We start from the raw sequence: 22,951 nt of genomic DNA on the forward strand, positions 1-22,951 counted from the left end.
TTTGTTTCCAATCCATGTTATGTTTGTACATACAGTTGGTCCTCTGTATCCACAGATTCTTTCCCTTTGTTAGTGAACACAGTAAAGAATTTACAGATTGCAGTCCTTGAACAAGGAAATTGTAATGGAAGAGAAACAGTGGAATTGAATTATATTCACAGATTCCAGTCTATTAGCAGAGATATGAACAAAGATGATAGTTTCATGGCACGTTGCTTACATTAATAAAAGAATCCTTGCTACAGCATATATGGTAGGACCTCCATATCCATGGATTCTTTATCCAAGGATTCAATCATCCATGACTTGAAAATATTTTACAATATATATATATATATATGAACATAGTCTTAATTGTGTTCTTGATTCAGTAGCATTCTGACAGACATAATTGTCTCCTGAAGACAGTAGCAAGAAAGAAATGACAAAAATGTACCAGTTGACAATGACAGTAAAGCCATAGCTTCACAGAAAAGATCTAAGGCCTTTACAGACTGTTTATTTTTAAAGCAACAAAACGATTTCCCCTTTAGTATTATGTAGGTGAACCAGCACTAATAAATAGCTCTAAATCCCAGGCGGTGGTTTCGAGATATGGAGAAAGGTCCAAAAAATTATTTGTCACCAAAGGATAATTGGTGGTTAAGACAGATAAGTTGAACTAGCTAGGTCTTGTCTTGTGTGATTGGTCTCCTCATTACAACTAAACTAACGTTCCTGGGGATTACTTCATTTCACTCCCCTTTTCTCTCTCTCCTAGCAATAGTCCTGCAAGTAATCTTTCCAGCTCTAGATTCATAATTTATTTAATTTCTTTGCATCATGGACCTCTGAGAATCCAGTTAAAGCTGTGGACTCTTTCTCAGAAAAATGCACATAAACGCAAAATTTTGCATAAAGTGTACAGAACATTGATTTCTTTCACACATGCTAGTCTGGAAAGAAATGTTACAATGAACACTTGAAAATACTAATTTTTTACCTTAAAATTCCACTGAAAGGAAACATGCAAAGTAACAGGGAGGAAACAGAAGAAAGTAGCTTTTTTTTCAGGTTCATGCACGGCTGAAATATATCCATGGACTGTTTCACGTCTGTGGTCCATGGAGCCCAGGTAAAGAAATCCTGCTTTGGATGAAGTTCCTATAAAAGAATCCTTTGCTCTAAATAGTTTTCTCCCTCCTTAATCAAGCATCTTCCTTTCATGTATATCTCACAGTAGTTGTAGTTGCTGCACAGGATAGGATAGGATAATTAACACTAGTATAAGAACTTGTTTTTTTTATAACAAAAGCAGGATACACACAGCAGTCCTTGAATTACACACTGGAAAATGTCTACAGAGACAGGGAATAATTTATTGCCTTGCAAATGATGCTTCATAAAATGGCAAGAGACTGAGGGGGTGGGGCAGGATGAGAACTACAATTCAGGTTTCCCATAACTGGAAAGTATACAACAAACCTTGTTGCTGTTTGAAGTTCATAAAGTATTGCAGGTTTGGGAGAGAGGTCTGCTGCTTGTCTCAAGCCAAATGTGATAGTAATAGACATGCAACAACTGCATAGCATTTGAACAGATGTGAATACTGTAGCTGAGGGAAAATGCAGACAGACTGCCTATGACAATACCAAGTAAGCCTCTCTCCATATCTGAGTCTAACCCTAATGTAATTCTGTATCAGTAACACCAGGGGCATAAGAGGTCTTTCTCAATGAGGACTCTTACCCCAGTGAGCTGCAGCAGCTGCAGAAGAGGAATTACTACTCCCTTCAACCACCAGAGGACTCCTATCTGCATTTTTTTAGTTCATGCTCCCCCATATACCTATCTGCTTTTTTTATTTCTTTCTTTGTTGTGCACAGACCAACAGGCAGATATATACACCACTGAGCCTCAAAATGCAGTCATCATGGAAATATTGTAATGGAATTAACCACCAATATACTCATATAATGTAGGAAACATGTAATAGTGCTTCACATGGATTGTTGGATTGATAATCATTTGGGTGGTCACACTGATGCGTGGAGTATGGGAAATAATTGTGGCCACCATTAGGGGGGACCTGACCTTCTGAGTTGTTACTATTTTTAATTTTCATGTCACCTTATTCTCAGTTTGAGACTCAAAACAGCTGACAAATTCTTTTAAAAACACATCATTTCAAATTCACAAAATGCAAAAGTTAAAACAAGATTAAATAATCAACAAATTTAAAACCAGTGTAGCCCAAAATCTATGTAGGGGAATTTTACTTTAGCTCAGAGTGGGTTAGGCTACAAATAAACCTTGAGACCGTCTCCCTTTTGTATACCAAGGGAAAGGTAGATTTAAAGGAATTGTGCAGAGGCAGAATTCTTATAATTAAAAGTTTCTTTATTGGGGGGAAATCACACAGCAAATTACTTACACACACACAAATTCATACAAGGCTCGGGAAATCAGGAATTAGCTTGGAAAAGTTTGGAGGCTGAACTAGAAGCAAACACAAGGCTTGCTTCTGGATCCATTTGGTTGATGTGGAGTGGAACACGGCCATTCCAATGAGCGGAGATGAATGAGCGTGCTGGAGCTAGTTGGGGTTCACAGAGACAGAGTGTTTCCATAGAATGCAAATTAACACTAAGCAAGGGTTTCAGGGACATTATATAGGGCAAATCTAGCCTCTGCTCAAAAGTGATTCCACATCTGTGGGTGAAGTCATGGTCTGGCATTATTCAAAATGGGAATGGGTGCTTGATTAAGCCCATCAGACTCATCCAGTGAGACATCCTTCTGATCATGGAAGTGTTAATGTCCCATTTAGAAACTCTCAAACTACCTGCTGAACCTGTCCTAGGGGCACTGTTCCCAAAAGGTCACAATAGGTTGACCTCGCCTAGGTGTGGTGTGTACATGTCTCCTCGCTTTGGTGATTATGGTGGACTGTGGCACGGTACATCTGGGGTCATGTGGAAAATTACACACACCAAAATCTCAGAATATCTCAATGTTGCTAACACCAGATTAAAACATATATCATCTCACACATACATACACACACACCAGCCCAACAATTAACAGGGTTTAGCACATTGTTTTGGTGAGAAGGGCCTTATATAGTCACCCAAAAGTATTTGCTGGTCTATGAAAGAAAAGTACAGAGGGTGTCAATAACTTCTCTAGGAAGAGAATTCCAGAGCCCAGGATCAGCCACTGACCCTTTTCCCTTGTACCCACCAGATGTACCTGCAAGGATAGTGTGTCAGAGAGAAAGTTGTCCCCAGCAGATCTCAAAGTACAGTCTGGTTCATAGGGGAGAATACAGTCCTTCAAAAAAAAAAACAACAAACCTGGATCTGAGCCGTGCAGGGATTTTTAGGTCAAAACCAGCATTTTGGATTGTGATCAAAAATGGACCGGCAGCCAGTGAAGATGTTGCAACATGGGAGTTGTATGCTTCCTGTTCCTGTTACTGACCCCAGTTGTTACTTTAGGCCAGTTGAAGTTTCTGAACACTTTTCAAAGGCAACCCCACAGAAAGAGCAGGCTACAGTAATCCAAATGAGAGGTAAGTAAGCATATAGGGATGGAAAGAATATTTCATTATTTGTTTTTTTACCCCAAAATTGGTTTCCTGATGCTTGACGAGATGTCAAGAACAATACGGAGGTAAGAGCTTTGCAGTTTTCACCCAGCATTTTCACCCCTCCAACGTTTCAGAAACTTATTCTGTGCAGAAATATACAAATGGGATTTGGCATGAAAATTGTGAGTATTTTTGGGGGTGGGGATCACATTATTTATAAAAAAATGTCACTGTTTCCAGAAAAACACATGGTTTTTTATGCCTAAAATCATGATTTTTTTACACAAAACCCAGAATACCTGTCTCTACAATGTGGGTTTTTGCAAACTCTGTTTTTCATGAAAGCCTGTTTTTCACATGAAACCCACAATTGTTATGCAAAACAACACTGATTCAGAAATCTACATGGGTTTGTGTGTGTGTGTGTGTGTGTGTGTGTGTGTTCCAAAGTGCTGGGTTGTTTTTTTTTTTTAAAGAAACAACAATTTTATACAGAAGGTTGATATTTTGGAAATGGCTTTTATCATGAAATACTAGGGGGATATTAGCATAGAAAGCCCATGTTTATTTTTGAACAGAATAATCTCCTGAAACACCGTGTGTGTGTGTGTGTGTGTGTGTGTGTGAATGTTGACAGATCTGTGCAAAAACATCAGGTTTCTCCTGTAGCATCTTTGCATGTAAGGATGAATTGGTTCAATATTCTTATCCCTAGGAAAATGGGAAGCATTACACACAAACGCTACATAATTTTCTGATTCAAATTAAAATGTATTTTCTTTAAAAAAATATTTCAGTTGATGACTGAACTGGTGGGGGAGCTATCTTGGTTTATCGGTGATCCAAAGATGATGCCAACTATGGCTCGTTACCTAACTCTAAATCAAATTAAGATTGTGCCCCATTGTAAGGAGAGATCAGGAAGGGGAGATACACTGGCATTAATAAATTATCCACCATTATTTGTCTTGTCATTGAGGGAAGCCTGATGTCAAACTACTCTGGATGTACTCTAAAATACAATTTCAAAACAGCTTGGTTGAATGAGCAATAGAAAGAGAAGCTGCAAGAGGAAAAGAAGCAAGGAAGAGAAAAATGGAACGCTATGGAAAGTGGGAAGGGGAGGATGGTACACATTTCCTTTCAGCACTGTAACTTCACAGTTTCATCCCACAAAAGGACATTACTTAACAACCAGTGGGTGAAATTTCTGCTTCTATGATCAAGAGAAAGGTTATGAACAGGTGGTACTACACGCCAGCAAGAATTGCCAAATTATATAAATTGGGAAATAGCAACTACTGGAAATGTCAAAAAGAAAAAGGATCTTACTTTCACATGTGGTGGACATGTCCAGTAATAAAAAATTATTGGTTGAAAATACATAAAAATATCAAACAAATTCTAAAAATTGACTACTCTTTTGCACCTGAACTGTATTTACTAAACATGACCTCGATCATTGATACTGTGAATGAGAAACGTTATTGGAGGGTAATACTGAATTTAATAACTTGCGCCAGAATTCTGTTGGCAAAGAATTGGAAATCATCTTATATATCCACTACTGACAATTGGTTTCTAAAGATTTTAGAAGTTAAAGGTATGGACTGTTTAACGGCATTACTTAATGATGATTCTAAGGAAATAACTGAAAGGAAAAAAGAATGGGACCCAGTTAAAAAGCATTTAGCCACAAGATGGGAAATGGAACTATAAGGAAACGGTATACTGATAGCAAGGTATGTTCGGAGGGGGAATTAGACAAGCAAATAAAGAAATGTAAGGTTTAACACCAAATATAGATACCTTAAGATAAACAAAATCAGGATATTCGGACTAAGTGGTATCTATAACACTGATAAGGAAGGGTTTGGATTAATATAGTCCAGATCTGAAGACTGTTGAACAAGATAGATTCATATGGATGTTTATAATATAATTTACAAGTTTTATATTGTAGGTCATGTTTTTTCTTTCACTATCGGTTACTGTATAGTTTTCACAATATTCAATAAAGACTTATGAAAAAAAGAAATTTCTGCTTCTAAAGGCACTAGAGCCCATCTGATCTTGAAAGCTAAGCAGGTCAGCCATGGTTAATACTTGGATGGGAGCCCATAAATGAATACCAAGTGCTATAAGCTATATTTTAGAGGAAGTAACTGGCAAAACCACCTCTGAGTATTCCTTCCATAGGAAAACCCTATGAAATTCATGAGGTCAGCATAAACTGACAGATGATTTTCACACACATACACTATTGAAAAACAATCACTGAAGTCAACCTCAATGCTAAATGCCAAGTTGCTAGGAAAACAAAACCTAAGCTACCAAGATATGACATGGGGCATACCCAAAATGTGTAAGATGGTATATATGAATGTGTGTGTGTGTTATCAATATTCAAATATAACATCTCACACCTTTTTGAATAAATAAATACTATACCAAAAGAACCAGAGTAAAATGGGGACAAGTACAAGAAATTGCTAAGAAAAGTAGAACACATAAGCATTCAAAATGCAAGCACATCAAGGTAGAGTTATCTTGAATGTAAAAGTGAAACCATCTTGGCTGGCTGACCTTAATGGCCTTGACATCTCGTGTGCAGGCACAGGAACCTGTTAACAATCAGAGTAACATATCATGACATATATTTATTTATTGGATTTGTAGCCTGCTTTTTCCTACAACTGGACCTCAGATTGCTTTTGTGTTAAATAATAAACACAGTTCGTAAACCAACATGAATAAAGATGGCTAAAATATTACTAAATCAGAAATAAAAACAAAGGTTAGAATTGCCTTTTAATGCATGATCTAACTGCTGAAGATCAACCAATTGTTTAAAGGCTGTCCAAAGACCTGTTTTCTTTATCTTACAAGGATATACTAGCCCCTTACCTAAAATGTAATACTTGGTTGGGATGAGCCAAAGTTGTAAGCCATCCTGAGTCTATGTAAGTGTTGAAAATGTGGGATAAATCATAAAGCAATAAATTTGAGTGCCATATCAACAAATGCCCACAGACTATCAACACAATATGTTATGGCTGGTCACTTGAAGGTATGTTCTTCCGCATGGAACATGGTTTATTCCTAAATATTTTTGCATTGGGTTGTAGAATACAGAACCCTGGCTGATGTCAAGTGTGAAACTCACACGGCTTTACTAGCTTCTTTCATTTTTAATTTTGCAATATTAAGGTTGCAGCACTTTCTTTGGTTTTTGAGTGTAACAGTGTAACAGTATACAAACAGCATTTAGCATTTACATTTCTATACGGATTAATAGTGAACTAAGCACTTTCTAAGCAGTTTACAATCTGTAAGCCAATTGCTCCCAACAAGCTGGGTACTCATTTTACCAGGATGGAAAGATGGAAGGCTAAGTCAACCTTGGACCCCTGGGATCGAACTCACAATGTTGTGGCTGCCGTATCGGCCGCCAGGTCTCTATAACAACACTAGTATGTCTAAAACTTTGATGGACCTAGTTAAAAATGTGTAGGTATGTGTAATTAGTTTCTTCCCCCCCCAGAATAAACATAGTTACATTACAACAGGGGTGGGCAAATTGCAGCCTAGGACCTCTCAGAAACCCCTTAAAGTCTCATCCCCTTTTGTTAATTCAGGCTAATTTTGAGGCTTTTTTATTTTTTTGTGGTATGCCTGTATTAATTTAATAATATAATAATTGAATTATTCTATCCCACTTTTCCACCAGGACAGGATCCCCCTGGAATCGGAAACAAGGCAGATTAAAAAAAAATTAAAAAATAAATTAAAATCTTATTTTACACAAGTTAAAAAAAAAAGAATTAAATAATAATGGCTGGCATCCTGTTGATTGTTGTTGCATGCCTTCAAGACATTTCTGACTTACAGCAATCCTAAGGAAAACCTGTCACAGGGTTTGGCTTGGCAAAACTTCTTCAGAGGCAGTTTGTCTTTGCATTTCTCTGAGGATGAGAGATTTTCTTGATTTCCATGTCTGAGCAGAGATTTGGACCTTGGTCTTCAGAATCTATTCAAATTCAATCATTTGCTAAATAATGAGTCAAGCCATAGGTAAATCCCATTGATTGAATGGGTATACTCTAATCAGGACAGGTTTCAGGCCTTTATAATTAAAAAAAATATCTTTATCATTTTAAAAACCATGGTTAAAACGGTTAAAAACACATTTAAAACATAACTACTAATAAAAAGTTTAAAAAGCAGCACTCCAAACACACTACTACAATATAATTTATATTTCTTATAATTGTCATAATTTAGTTGTAACCTTTCAAGTACTTTTTTGTTGTGAGGGCTGAGGCAATGAAAAGGTGGACAGCGAGTGTATTTTGTACCAAAGGCTTGCACAATCTGGTAACATGTCACTTTTTAAAAGAAACCACTAAAAATAACTTTAGTTGCTCTTACAAAACAAGGTAGCTTTTTTATTTTTAAAATGTAAGTGGAATTATAGAATCAGATTTTTCATGTGCAATAAGAAAGGAGATATCTTGTGCATCTGGAATGTTTCAAACAGCAGAGGACCACTGGGAACTGATGTATCACTGGTGTGTCTAGCATCTCTCCCTTCCTTATCTACAATGTCATCCTCTGCAGTTCATAACAAAACCTTCACATACTATGATCCTGTCAACATGACCAATTCCTGACAAGCTGGGCAATGATAGTGATTTAGCTATAAATTGAATCTCTATGGGATAGTATTAATGATTGCCTCCTCTTTCTTTTGCTATCATTTCCAGCACTCTCGGCTATAGGTAACTGATACTGTGGGGAGAGAAAAGCAAAGTGGCTTTGTTGTGCTCACTTGTTCAGAGATGACAGGTATCCCTTGCCACACCATGACTACATCTAATACTAGCTATTCACCATATTAGATGTTTGCAGCTCTAGCAGTTGTGGTGCCATGGTTGGGAGAATAAACATATTTCATAGCATTGGTCTGTGTTCAGGGTTATATATAAAACGAATCTGAAAACCTGTGGATGGACTCAAATTTTTCTATAGATAGTTTATTCTGAAATGTTAGCTATGGAACTAACAACAACAACAGCAATAACTTCTTCTTCTTCTTTTCTTTTCTTTCCCCCCCTTCTTCTTCCTCTTTTCCTGCTGTCCCCCCCAAAATTGGGACACAAAGTGGCTTACAAATTAAAACAGTACAATTAAAAACATACAAAAGTGCACATTAAAATAGAATTGAACTATTCCAATATTAAAATATCATTCATGAAAAGAATAAAATGCAGTCAAAAGAATAAAGCAATTATGAACAGTACACATTAAAACAGTTAAAATACTAAAACACATTAAAACAATAAAAATAAAACTATATACGTATCCTTAAAACTTCAAAAGCCAGCACCATATGAAGGTTACAAAATGTTACGCATGCATGCAGCCTGCATTTTCTCCAGATTATGATATTATTTTAGCAGCACCCCTGTCACAAATATACTGGTGCTACAATTAAAGCAATTTTGTTGTTAAAATCAGGGTTGATAACAATAATTTTTTAAAGAAAAAAATTAAAAAATATATTTTAATTTTTTATTCTTATTAGAATCATGACCAAGATGCTGCATCATGAAATATGTGTCTGTCATGTAACTGTGTCTCCTGATGTTATCCTCCCTAACCCACCTTGTCAACCACACAGGCCCCCAATACAATCATATCTGGGTTGTCAAAGAGTAAGAAGATTGGTGGGCTTTGTTTTCTTTTAGTTAGATGCACTGGGATAGGCGCTAGCAGGAACCTCCAGCTCATCCCGCTAAAAGAAAATGGATTGACGTGTCACCACTGATCCCCTTGCTCTCTGACAACCTGGCAATTGTTGTGTTGGCAGCTTTGCAACTTAAAAGATGAGGTTTTTGAGGGGGCATTTGGTCATTTTATGGTTGGAAGTTAATATGGTCATCACTGTTCTGCATGTCCTCTGACAGACTTGCTTTTCTCTAGAGCAAAGACGGAGAAGGGCAGTCAATAGAGAATTTGTGGCATATCCAAACCAAGCCTTTATCTTCCCAGTATAATTATTTGTGTTGAGTATTCAGTTCATGGGGATGGTTGTTTTACAGAGAGACAGGACACTGAACTAAGAATTGCAGTTTGGTTTTACTGTATCAAAAGTGCTATATCAGAAATTATAAATTAATTAACTAGGCATTATATAATACTGTTCATAACTTTCAGTAATACAGTGGTACCCCGGGATACGAAAGCACCGCCTTACGAAATTCCCGGGATACGAAAAAAATCAATAAGAAAAAACTGTTCCGGGTTACGAAAAATTTTTTGGTGCTTTTCGGCGCTATTTCGCACGAAATCGCGGCTTTTCCCCATTAGCGCCTATGGCTTTTTCGGCTTACGAAGCATTTCGGGTTACGAACGCGGCGGCGGAACGAATTATTTTCGTAACCCGGGGTACCACTGTATATTAAAATCTTTAAATCAATACATAAACAATAAATAATTAAGGCTTTAAAGAAAGAAAAAACACCAGAGGAGGAAAAGGAGGAGGAAAGAAAGCAAAGAACATCGAAGCACACAATGATTTAGATTCAAATTTAATCATACACAGAGAAGACATATTGAAATAAATGGTATTAAAATTAGTTGCCACAAATGCAAGTCCATTAATTTCAATGGGTATAATCTTATTATTATTATTATTATTATTATTATTATTATTATTATTATTATACTTTATTTATACAGCTCTAGATTTACACAGCACTGTACATACAATCAGTAAAATCAATAAAAATAAAACCTGCCAATGGTGTACATTTTACAGGATAATAACAAAATACATATAAAACAATATATAATAATACAAGATAGAATTAGATAAAATAAGTAGGCAACAAATTAAAAACATCAAATATAAAATATAAGATCAAATATCAGATAAATATGACTAAGGGGTGAAACAGACAGGCCAAATAAAGCGGTTTCCACCTGCTTTGAAGGTGGGGCATTTAGATGACACATGTCTCCAAAGTGGGCAGAAACCAGATTGAAGACGTGCTCCGTGGCTAAATACCAGAGCAAAAAGAAGGGTCAATAGTCCAACTCAAGATGGAAAATGTGCCCCTTTGACCCTGCATATAAGCGCCCCGATGTGAGAGTAGTTCTGAAGGAGTGATCCAACCTAACCCTAACCCTAAAGCTGCATATAAATACACCAGTGCAAGTGCACATTAAAAAAAGTCAGAGCCGGCATATCCAAGTGGTGAGGGTGGCAATGCCAAAAAGTGAAAGTGTGACATCACTAATAGATATAAGTACAACATACACAAAACAGACAGTCCAAAAGGGGACATGAGGTGTGGACATGACTGTGCTTTGCTGGGCACACCAATGCTCCAATGTACTGGTGGAGGATTGCAGGTGGGACTGTGTGGCTGATCAATACAGCAGCCTCACAATGGGATGGCATCTAGGCAGCAGGCAGTCACCAGTGGTGTGTTTGTGCAATGGTGTGTATGTGTGTATGTATGGTGAGGAGGCAACAAAAATAATTACCCAGGAGCATGGCTTGACACTATGCTGTACACTGAGGCTGTGTGCATTTGGGCCACCTTGCTTCTGAAAAATGCAGGTTCCAGCTGCGTTTTCCTGCCTGTCTGTTCCGGGCCTAAGTCAGAATCTAACTGATATCATCTTAAATAAATAAATAAATAAAATACTACCATATGTATGTGCACAAACTGACCTCATGTATAAATCTAGGAAAGATTTAGGGCCAAAATCATGGAGTTTGATATGATCCATGGATAAGTCGAGGGTAAAACCTAGGGGAGGAGAAAGTTTTAACATCAGATTGAGAAGGAAGGAAGTGGAGGGAAATGCGGTTGTTTGGTGGTCAGAGAGATCCAGAGGAGGATGGGGAGATGAGGTTTTAACATCAGATTGACAAAGGAATCACCACACACTCTCACACACTCACTCACATTCACATTCCTGCCTCAGCCACTCTTTCAGAAATCACTGCCGTGGCACGAAGAGTAGGGCATTGGGGCTGCTTTTTTCAGGACCTTTCTAAGTAGTATTACTGTTTGTTGTTGTTGCTAACTGCCTTCCAGTTGATCTGGCCCTTTGGAGACTGTATTGACCTGTATATAAATCAACCCTGGATTTTAGGTTCAATTTTTGGGCATAACTTTTTTGACTTATAGTCGAGTATATATAGTAGTCACAAGATCAGCCAATGTAGAACTAATCTTGCCACCAGCAGAAGACAATACACACACACACACACACACACATATATTTACATATATATGCCACATTAGCCCATCAGTGACCTTTTCCATTGCTACTCTTAATTGCAAATGTTGGGTACTTCTTTGAATATAAAGCCCTATTAATACATCCCCATTCTGAATCCCCAGTCCATACTTTGTTAAGCATTTTAAGGACTAAGATGTTAGATGCTAAGGCATGTGCTCTGTTGCACCAATGACTTTGATGCTGATGCTGCTCAAACATTAGCTAAATTGTCCACAACATGAACATGTTTTGAAAACCACAAATATAGCAGTTTCCCTTTTGCATAAGTCTTGTGTAAGCATCCCTTTGGCTATAGCATTTCCTTGATATACAGTACAAACATGTACAATGTGTCAATATGAAATATTTATTGAATACATTTTCTCTGCATCTGTTTACAACTTACATTGATATTTCATAGTGTTGCAGCAGTAACAAGTATGTACTAGGTCATAGTACTGTACATGATGTTCTTTTAGTGTAGAATTAAATACAGTATATGTATATATAGGATACAGTGGTACCTCGGGATACGAAATACCCAGCTTACGAATTTTTCGGGATACGAATAAATCCCATAGGGATTTATTGTTTCGGGTTACGAAAGTTTTTTCGGGTTACGAAAAAACTCCAGCGCTGTTTTAAATGGAGCCGCGGCGGAGCCGCGGCTTTTTTCCCCATTAGCGCCTATGGGTTTTCGGCTTACGAAGGCTTTTCGGGTTACGAAATTAGCCGCGGAACGAATTAATTTCGTAACCCGAGGCACCACTGTACTATGATTGGGGCTCTTTATGTACACTAATATATATATTGTAAAAAATAAATAAAACCCATTATATTTTAGGAAAAAGCTTTAAAGCATGTGTTGCAATAATACATAACTTAGGAGTCATTCCCACTACAATTTGAAGCGAATCCTGATCTGGGCTATATGATCCTCATTCCCACTTGAACCTGCTTCCGATCCACATTGGATTGATTCCAGTTGGGGTGAAGTGGGGCAAACTGTCCTGGACTGCAGCCAGCATTCACAGACATACGCTGATAGGAATGACTTAGCTCAGCAAGTGAATGCAAACACAAACCTTGCAAGGATTCAGTGTGAAAGCAGTCCGAGAAGTCAAGCCGAGGTCAGGGACCAGAAGCCAAAGCAATCCGAAAGCCAAGCCGAAGTCAGGGTACTGGGAGTCAGAGTGGTCAAAACAGTCCGAGGTCAAGCAGCCAGAAGATAACAAGGGTCCGGTCCGAGGTCAAGCAACAAGGAATCAAGGTACAAGAAGCCAGTGCTAGCAGCAATCACGCCAAGGGATCATACAATAAACTCTGGCAACAGTGAAGGTCTCTCAGCAGTTTAAGTAAGGGAAACTCTCCCCCATGCCACCTGAGGCTGGTTGGCTAATTGCCTCTCTGCAATCCTCCTGGATCTGCGCCTGCAAGCACTCTCAGCCCTTCTCTCTCTGAACGTAGGCACCTCCAGACAAGCTTCCTCCCCAGAGTCACCACTAGGCTGTTGCACCATAGGAGGCTCATCCTCCTCCTCATCCTCCGAGAGCTGATCTTGGCTGGCCATGACACAAACGCAAAACCCCCGGGGTTTCTTGATAGTACTTTCAAAGAGGTTCTTTTCTGAAGAATTGATTTTGATTTGTGTCCAATAAGTGGGAACGCCACATCAGAATCAATTTTTTTCTGAGGGGAGGGACAAATGGCCGAGGGGGTGTACCCATCAGAGATGTCACACCACATGCTGTTTTTTTTAATTAAAAGTAATCTCGCTGTGCTGGCTGTGTGCCATAATAAATGAATTAAAAGTGATCAAAAATCGATAGATTGGTCAAGCAACTACTTGTGAAGGCAGGTGGTTACTTGACCAATCTATCGATTTTTTGATTAATTTCTTTTTTAAAAAGACTCCTGCCATGCCTGGATTGAGCGATCCAAAAATGGTGGGGGTCCCCCCTCCTCTCTACCATGCCTGGATCAAGTGATCCAGACATGGCAGGGATCTTTTGGGGACCCACAGAGGTCCCCCTCCTCTCTGCCTTGCCTGCATCCTCCCCAGCATACTCGCTGAGCTTCGCACTCTCTCAGCCTCCCCCCCCCCCTCAAATTTGCAAGCCGGGCTGTTGCTTACATCACAGATGATTGACAGGTGGTTCTGAAGAAGAGCTGCCAGTGAGGATGACAATTGTGCCAAAAAAACCACACAAAAAAACAATTCCACTCCAGTAAGGAAAAGATCCCCTTTCATGGTGGGAACAGGGGACTTTTAGAACTGCTTTCCAAACTGGGTCAAGGGCGAATCAGGAAGCAATTTATCCTGCCAGTGGGAATGACCTCTTAGAAAAATATGGACAAGAATGCAATTTTTGCTCAGGATAATTTGAAAGATAAAAAACGGTTAGGTTGTAGAGATAGGAGCGGGTGAATATAAGACTAAAAGAAAAATGGGAAGGGAGGAAGTGAAATGTCAGTATGCTTCTGGTATGAATTCATAGACTTAGGAATGAAAAAGATGGGCATCCAGGAGCAATCAGAAACCACTTCCAGCCTGATCACCTTGGGGCCATGGCAAATACACACCCTGGTCCCAAGGGCACCTCTTGCCACAATCCCAAAGGCAAGGAGCAGAAAGAAGGAGCTTCTTTTGGGGCCATTTTTGGGCTATGTCAGATGGCTGCGGTATGGCCCCGGGGCAGCTTCTGGGTGCTCCAGGGGCATGCATTGTGTAAACACCAGTGCTAGCAGGCCTGTCCACCTGTTTTGGGCCATATAGAGTTTGAAGGGAACATTAAGCTGCTTCTGCTTGTGGTTACTTTACAGCCCTAAACACCTTGATAACTAAACACTGATTTCCTGGTGGCTTGAGGGTGTGGCATTTAGATGCCAAACCCTCCAAGACTTCTTGAATCTGTCCAGTCAATCAGGGGTGGCTTCAAGACATCTTTAGGGCATAGCCACCCTGGAGCCAAGGTGTCTTGGACAGGGCTGCTTCAAGCCATCCCTTCGTACACATCTGTTTCACCCCTAAACCTTGATAACTAAAGGGTTGCTTCTCCCTATATACTGTAAATATGCTTGGGGACAAGTCTTTCTTCCTCTGTGTGAGGACAAAGAACAGGGGCCTTCTCAGCTGTGGCACCTCAATTGTGGGACATCTTCTCCTTTGAGGCCTGTTTGGAATTCAAGCTGACTTCATTCCAGCTCTGAATATAACCATTTGTTTCCATTAAAGAATTGATACTGAATTGATTTATCCCCAAATGGGCATACATATGGTTTTTAAACTGTTTTAACCTTTTAAACCTATGTTAACTTGTTAACTGTTTAATATGCTTTAAGTCTGTACATTGTTTTTTGTGGTTTTAAATTCTCAAATCTATTAAACTGCTTATTTTACTTGTAGGGTGTCATTCTATTTTATTCTATTCTATTTATTTCATTTATCCATAATGTACCTTAAAAAGGCCAACATTCCATATATACAAACTTACACATACTTACATTCATATACTTACATTCATTCTTTTAAACCCCATCACCTCCTTTCCACCCTCCACTCATTGTCTCCCATTCATCTTTTTACAATCTTCCATACCATTTCCTAAGGCAATGAACAATTGTTCTTGCTTCTTATTTCTTCACCAGTTGCTATATTAATTTTATCATCAGAAACAATCAAACAAACAAACTTACTTGTTTTCTCCTTACCTTCATTTAGGAAAGGCGTATATCTGTTTTTACTAGTTTTCTACTTCATGTCCTTCTTTCTGAATTCTATTATATAACTTTTCTTTTTTCTTTTACTTTCCCCACAATTTGATTACTTTTTTCCATTTTGTTTCATAAATTTGAATTGAATTATCATTTATGTACGTTGTTAATCTACCCATTGTAGCAAGGCTGTTTGCTGATATTCTGTGATATAGGGCAAGAGATAAATATTTCAATAAATAAACATGTGCATACATACATAGATAACTGATAGATCGACTATCCCTAATTTCCTTGAAAAATAGCTTTTGCCTTACACATGGGCAGCTGCAGGGGAGTGTTAAATCTCTTTTAATTCTAGATAGGCTAATTTTCTTTCACTTTGTAGTTTCAATCTAGAGAGGTATTTTTGACAAAAGAGGAGAAGTGAATCTTTTTGGGAGGGAACTGAAATGAGGCCATGGCATCAGTCTGCCTCTTAGCGGAACAAAGCTTGTGAACATCTGTGTAAAACTAATGCTTTAATGTTAATTGAAAAATTAATTCATTACCATCGATCCTCATATTGAATATTTTTAAAAATGAATTCATTATATTAATTGTGGATAATGTACCGGTGATTCATTTTTTAAAGTTATGCACTCAATTAAAATGAGTAAAAATGGTCTTCACTCCCTAGGAGCAATGAATTAAAGTAATATTAAATGTTAGCTTTCATTTAGACCATTAATATCATTGACAACTGAGCAATTGAAATGACTCCTGAAATGTAAAAAATTGTAAGGAATTATGAATAATGAATTAATATTTAATTGATTAGTTAGGATTCTGTTCCACAGACACTTGTAATGATTTTGCCGAGTCCTAAGGCAGGCCCAACAGATATCTGAGTTCCTTCCTTTGTCCCCTTGGGCATCTTCCTCTTTCCTCCCTTCATATGTGTTATTTTTCAATCAAGTTCTGGGGAGACACACAGCAATATTGCACTCCACCTTAAATTATATGCATTTTTAACTCTTCTCTCCTTTTTGGGTCTCAGTTATTCCTAAATATGTCCCAGCCTACCACAGTTCTTCCATGATCAGCTGCATCAGCCTTGTCTGCTTGAAACAATGCTCACCATAGACACTGTGGTTATGCATTCAGTACAGAAAACTGGCCCGATATCCAGTTATGAACTGGTGAAGAGAAACCCTGAGGATTCAGGAAAGTCATTGCTCACTGTAATTTCCACCTGACTTTGACCAAACAAGAAGTGAATCCCTTTATTTTCTTTCTCCTCTGGAAGAAGTTACTATACTTGCTCTATTTCTCCCAATATCCTGCAAAATGTAACCCTTCTGTGTTGAAATGCAAGTTTTCTCCATTGTGCTTAGTCCTCCAAGCACTGTCTCACCACTTTCTCATTTTTTCTTCCTCTCTCTCTCTCTCTCTTTTTGACAAATCATACTTCCCCATGTTTTCTTGCTCTGTCACTTCCATCTTTTCTTGTTCTGTCACTGTTATTAGGAATGGTGTACTAGTCCAAGATAAGGGAAGATGTGTTAACCAATCTATCATATCCCCCGATGCCACCCTGAGCACATCTGATCTTGGCTGCCTTCAGAAACTAAGCAGAGCAGAGTCATACCTTGGATGGGGGATCACAAGGAAATACCTAGTTTCTGCAAGTAGGACTCATAAAAATAATCCTATGGAGAGCTGCTGTCAGCCAGAGTTGATAATGCTGGCCTACATGAACCAATGATCTAACCAGTATAAGGCAGTTTTCTATGCTCTTAATCTTCTTTCTGAAAATATTTATTATGAAATCAAAATTCTTTTTTGGTTTTTTAACCAACACACCACATTGTTTACCACATGTGCACCAAAGATTCAAGTAGTTTAAGCACATGTGTACAGATGCATGTTCACATGGACATTTGATGGAAGACATGGGGTAATGTGTATGTGTATTTTCCCCAGACCTTGGAAAGTAACTTTTAAAAGGTAGTTCATTCCCATTGCTCATCACAGTGTTTTTTAAAGATTAAGTTGTAGTCATCATTCATTACAGTGACAAACTGTTAAACTTGAATGGTTTTTTTAGCTTAGATTTTTCTAACAAAGCCTTTTACTTTGATAAATAAATGCCATAACACTCAAACAATCCCTGTAAAAATTCTTTGAAGCATCTACAATGTCTTTAAAATAACTTTTAAAAAGTAACTAGAAAATTCTACTCTTTGCAGAAAAAGTAGTTTCTATTTGTGATGCCATATTGAAATGTAATTTTGTCATAGCCTGGTTACCAAAAATTAACTTGTTATAGGTAACATTTTTATTTGTACCTTGTTACTTTCTAGCTCTGATTCTGACCTGGGATTTTTGTCCCTATGTATTACATGCCTTCCAGAAAAGTGATCTAGATTTAAGACATTATGACTCAGAAATGTGGAGTAGACTTTTTTCCATGGAGAATTTTCCTGTGCTATATTTTTCTGTGGAAAAATTTCTACTATCCACTTTTATTTGTCTTTTTCATTGTTGAAGCATCTGGGGAAAAGTCCTTCACATTATTGCACTGGAATGCTTTGAGCATCCTCAATATTGTTATTGTCAGGGCGCCTAGAATATGATGTGGAAAATTTTCCATGGAAAATTATAATATCAAACATAGCCTGTTGTACTGCAGTCGATCATGCTAAATGGGCTAAGTATAGGATATGAAGTTCTAGTGTTTTTTTTTCTAATGAGACAAGCATTGACAAACCAAACTGTTCAAAAGAACAGACTGACAAATTAACGCACTGCTAAGCTTGTTTTCATTATACAAAATTTCTTGCTTCTCAATCAGTTAAAAGTACAATTAGTCAAGCCAAACGTGATATGTTGCCTGTGCCCACATATTTACATACCTCCTTTAGTGAATTTATAAAATGTTATAACTAGTTACACTGAATCAATTTTTTTCTCAATTTGAAATGTAACTGATAAGTAGTAGAAAAAGTGAGTGACTAAAGGCACTACAGTTACAACCTCAGTAAAAGAAAGAAAGTGTATGACCTTTTCAAAAATGTGTTCTTTCAGATATCGTAATTATATATGTCTATGTGTATGTATATACAGTGGACCCTTGTTATACGCTGGAGTTTGGGTCCAAGATCCCCTGTGGATAACAAAATCTGTGGATGCTCAAGCCCCATTAAATATTATGACATAGCAAAATGGTGTCCCTTATAAAAAATGGAAAATCAATCACAGACAGACAGACAGATATATATATATCCCACCTCTCCCTCTGGATCGAGGCGGAAGTACAACACAAATATAAAATTACAAGTAATTAACAAAGTTAAGAAACAAATAAAATTATTTTTTCAAGAAAATATTAAAGAGGGAATGCCGATGCACATAATTTGGGACGCAGGTAAACCGGTTTTTAGGGGGATATTAATGCAACAGCATATGATTAAGAAAAGAAAGACAAGAAAAAAGAGCAAGAACTATTGAAAATGCTGAAAGAAAAAGAACAAGAGGCCAAGAAAAATCCTAAAGATAAGGGTATTTTCCAGGATCTACAGTTAATTAAAAACAAAATTAACAAAAATATAATGCTGGAAAACACATTCTCATTATGCAAAAGACAAAAAAACAAAAAACAAACAAACCTTAAAAACACAGTAAAAAAACCTGTACATGTGTAATATCATATCCAATTCCTCATCGATGTTCCAATTGGAGTATCATCTTACACTGTTACAGCAGGTCTGGGGGATAGGCTCACCGGAAGAGATCCGTCTTAATTGCGTTCTTAAATGCATCTAAAGTGGTAATAAGACAGATCTCCTCCGGCAAGCCATTCCACAGCTTGGGAGCCATCACAGTGAATGCCCTGTGGAAAGTAGATCTTAATCTAGTCTTTGGACAATCCAATAGATTCTTCCCAGTAGTTCTGAGAGTGCGGGGCAGATTGTGTAGGGAAAGGTGTTCCTTCAAGTAACTCGGGCCCAAGCCATCTAGGGCTTTAATCTAGGTTTGATATTTGAAATTTATAATTTTTTGAACATTTTCAAACCGTGATGCTTGAATCCATGTATAAGAAGGGCCAACTACACACACACACACACACACACACACACACACACACTGTATATATGGAAGTATGTAGAGCCAGTGTGATGTAGTGGCTTAAATGCTGGACTACAACTCTAAAAACTAGTGTTTGAATCCCCACTTGGCCATGGAAAACCACTGGGTGACTTTGGACAAGTCACACTCTCTCATCCATAAATGAGGACAAAGACAAACCCCCTCCGAACCAACCTTTCCAATAAAACTCCAAGATACGCTTGCCTTAAGATCTCCATAAGCTGGATATGACTTGAAAGCACACAATAATAAGAGAAATATATGCTCTTCTCCTTACATTATTACAAATACCCTAATGAAATAAAATAAAAACCTAGCAATTCAAAAGCATGTAAAAATGCAAGTAGATAAATAGGTACCACTTTGGTGGGAAGGTAAGAGTGTTCTGTGAAGTCATGCTGGCCACATAATCACAGTCATATTTGACAACGCTGGCTCTTCGGCTTAGTAACAAAGATGAGCACCTCTTCCTACAGTCGACATGACTTGACAACCTTGTCAAAGGAGAATACCTTTATCTTTACCTTTATTTTTATCCAATAAATAATTTCTACATAAAGCTTTGAATGTGTTTGCATATAATAAATAAAACATGTTAGATAACATTACTGGGCCATTGGAAATCATTTTGATTTATGTTTTCTAGAAAACCCATGTTCATGGTCTAAAATGTACCAGGATAGGCATGCTCCAGACCATAGAGAGCCAGTGTATCCCATTTTGACTGCCTTTGGTACTCTGGGGGACCACCCCACAAAGTTATTCCTAACATTCTGGGAAACTGGAAGTGACATCTCATCACTCTTCACCAACTTTAGGGCCTTTTAACAGGGTTTAGGGTCTTTTGAGATGAGAGAGCCTCCCAACAGCCTTCCAAACACTTTTGAAGTATTTTGAAGCCGTTTCCAGCTGAGCCATCCATTTATTTTTCAGGATGCTGAAGACGTCGGGGGTAGTGAGGATCCCTTGGGAGTTCCTAAAATGCTCTCTGCATGTGGATTCAGTGTTAGGCCATAACAATTAAGAATATTGTGTGCAAGACAGCAGCCTTTGTTTCCCATATCTGTCTTGCCAATTTCACAAATCACATAGTTCTACTTCTAAGGACTGGGCTGCATGGTGAGAAGAAGGAGAGATTGACCTTGCAATAGAATAGCAATATATGTTAATACCTGATCAAGACACTGTGCTGATCACCTGTTGTCAGAGAAAGAGCTTCATTTTGGGTACTCTTTGATCCTATTGGAAAGGTGGTATATACAATTATTATTATTATTATTATTATTATTATTATTATTATTCTCCCTTCAGTTTGTTCCATTTTCTCTAACATGGGTCTGATTTTGAATGTATGAATAATTTGAAAGCTCTCCTGACGTTGAAAACAGTATAAGAAGGGGACTTCACAAGCTGCTTTACAAAGTCCTTGTATCATGACTCAAATGCTTCCCTGTACTTTTTGAATTAAATTGAGTGAATGGGAGAGATGTGCATTTCCAAATGATAAATAAAATCTATTATCACAAATATGGTTGTGACATTCATTGGCTATAAATCTGGATTCTATGTTCATAAATAAAACACCATTCGTTTATGAAACACATACTTGAACATATTCTATGTCCAACATGTTCTATGTCCTCAAAGAATAAAGAACATTTTATCATCATCATCATCGTCGTCGTCGTCGTCATCGTCATCGTCATCATCGGCCCAAAACAGACAGGCCAAATGATGTGGTTTCCCAACATGTTTGCATCATAGCGTTTAAATGACGCACACCCTGAATGAGATAGGAATTCACACTGATGCCATATCTTCAGAAAAGAACTGAGCCCAAAAAACCCCCCTGAAAAAGCCAATCCTTTTTGGTGGACTGATTCAGCACCATAGTGATGGCCTGGGTCAGGGCTGGGGGCATGTGGTTGCCGTGGCTCTGCTGCAGATGGTACCAGCATGGCCCCGCTGCGGGTATTTTTGGCCCATTTGTTTCAGGCTTTAGACAACATTAGACTGTGGCTGAGGTGATTATGAACAAGTTATCCACTGGCAGAAATCATTCCACTTCCAGCAATTCTTCAGGAGGACTATCAAAAGGGGTGAAACTATATGTGGGAAAGAATTCGATGATGTGCTTCCAGGGTATAAAAAAAGAAGACATGGGTCTAGTTACCTGGACAACAATGGTTGACAACACAGAGGGTGAACAAAGCTCTGCAGTATAGCATGGTGGGGCACATTTGCCGAGTTGCTTCAGCAATGGAAATGTGTTTCCTCTTTGTCCCTTTAGTACCTATTCAAAATCTGGGCAATGTAAAACTGAAAACTAGGTGAAAACAAGGTACCTCGGCAGAGGAGGAGATGTGGTGGCAGCACTAGCTGGCCCTTTCTTCCTAGCAATAGCAAGTACATTTCTATACCGCTTATCAGTGCACTTAAGCACCCCCTAAGCAGTTTACAAAGTATAAGCTAATTGCTCCCAACAATCCAGGTATTCATTTTAGCGATCTCGGAAGGATACAAGCCTGAGTCGAGCTTGAGCCCTTTTGCTGGTATTGAACTCGCAACCTTATGGTTTGTGAGTGAGTGGCTGCAGTACAGGCGTTTAACCACTGCGTCACCAGGGCTACTCATTGGAGGTAGCAGAGGAGCAGGAGGAGGCAGCAGTGCATCTTTGGTGACAGCCACACCTCTAACTTATACTCAGCCAAGCCACATGACATTCCTCTGCTAACCGGTTGTTGAAGCTGCTGCTCTGCCATGCCCTCTTCTTCACAGGGATGCACCCAGTTCAGTCACTTCACCCCGGCCTAGAGCCTCACCTCTCCATCCACCATCTCTTTTTCTGTGCACAAGCAGCAGCAGTAGCTCCAGGAGGCAGTGTCTCCATGAAGAAGCTGACCAAGGGCCAGGGCTCCACTGTCAAAACATCCTCCTCCTATTTATTCTGCAGCTACTCAACCAGGGCTGCACTGCTGCTCCTGCTCCAGTGAAGGGGAGAATTCATTGATGATACTGAAAGCTATTGAGAGATCTAGCAGAACCAAGAGGGACACACTCTCCCTGTCCAGTTCTTGACACTGGCCATCCCCAAAGGCCTAAAGCTAGATCATTCTGAACATCTTTGGACTGCGGGTACCTAAGAGAAATTTATTTTCCCATAAACAACTGCTCAACACCTACAATCATCATCAGAAGCCCCCCTGTGTCAGCCTAGAAAATCACCATCTGAAA

This window comes from Sceloporus undulatus, unplaced genomic scaffold (genome assembly GCF_019175285.1).
Source record: "Sceloporus undulatus isolate JIND9_A2432 ecotype Alabama unplaced genomic scaffold, SceUnd_v1.1 scaffold_12, whole genome shotgun sequence".
NCBI classification, from domain to species: domain Eukaryota; kingdom Metazoa; phylum Chordata; class Lepidosauria; order Squamata; family Phrynosomatidae; genus Sceloporus; species Sceloporus undulatus.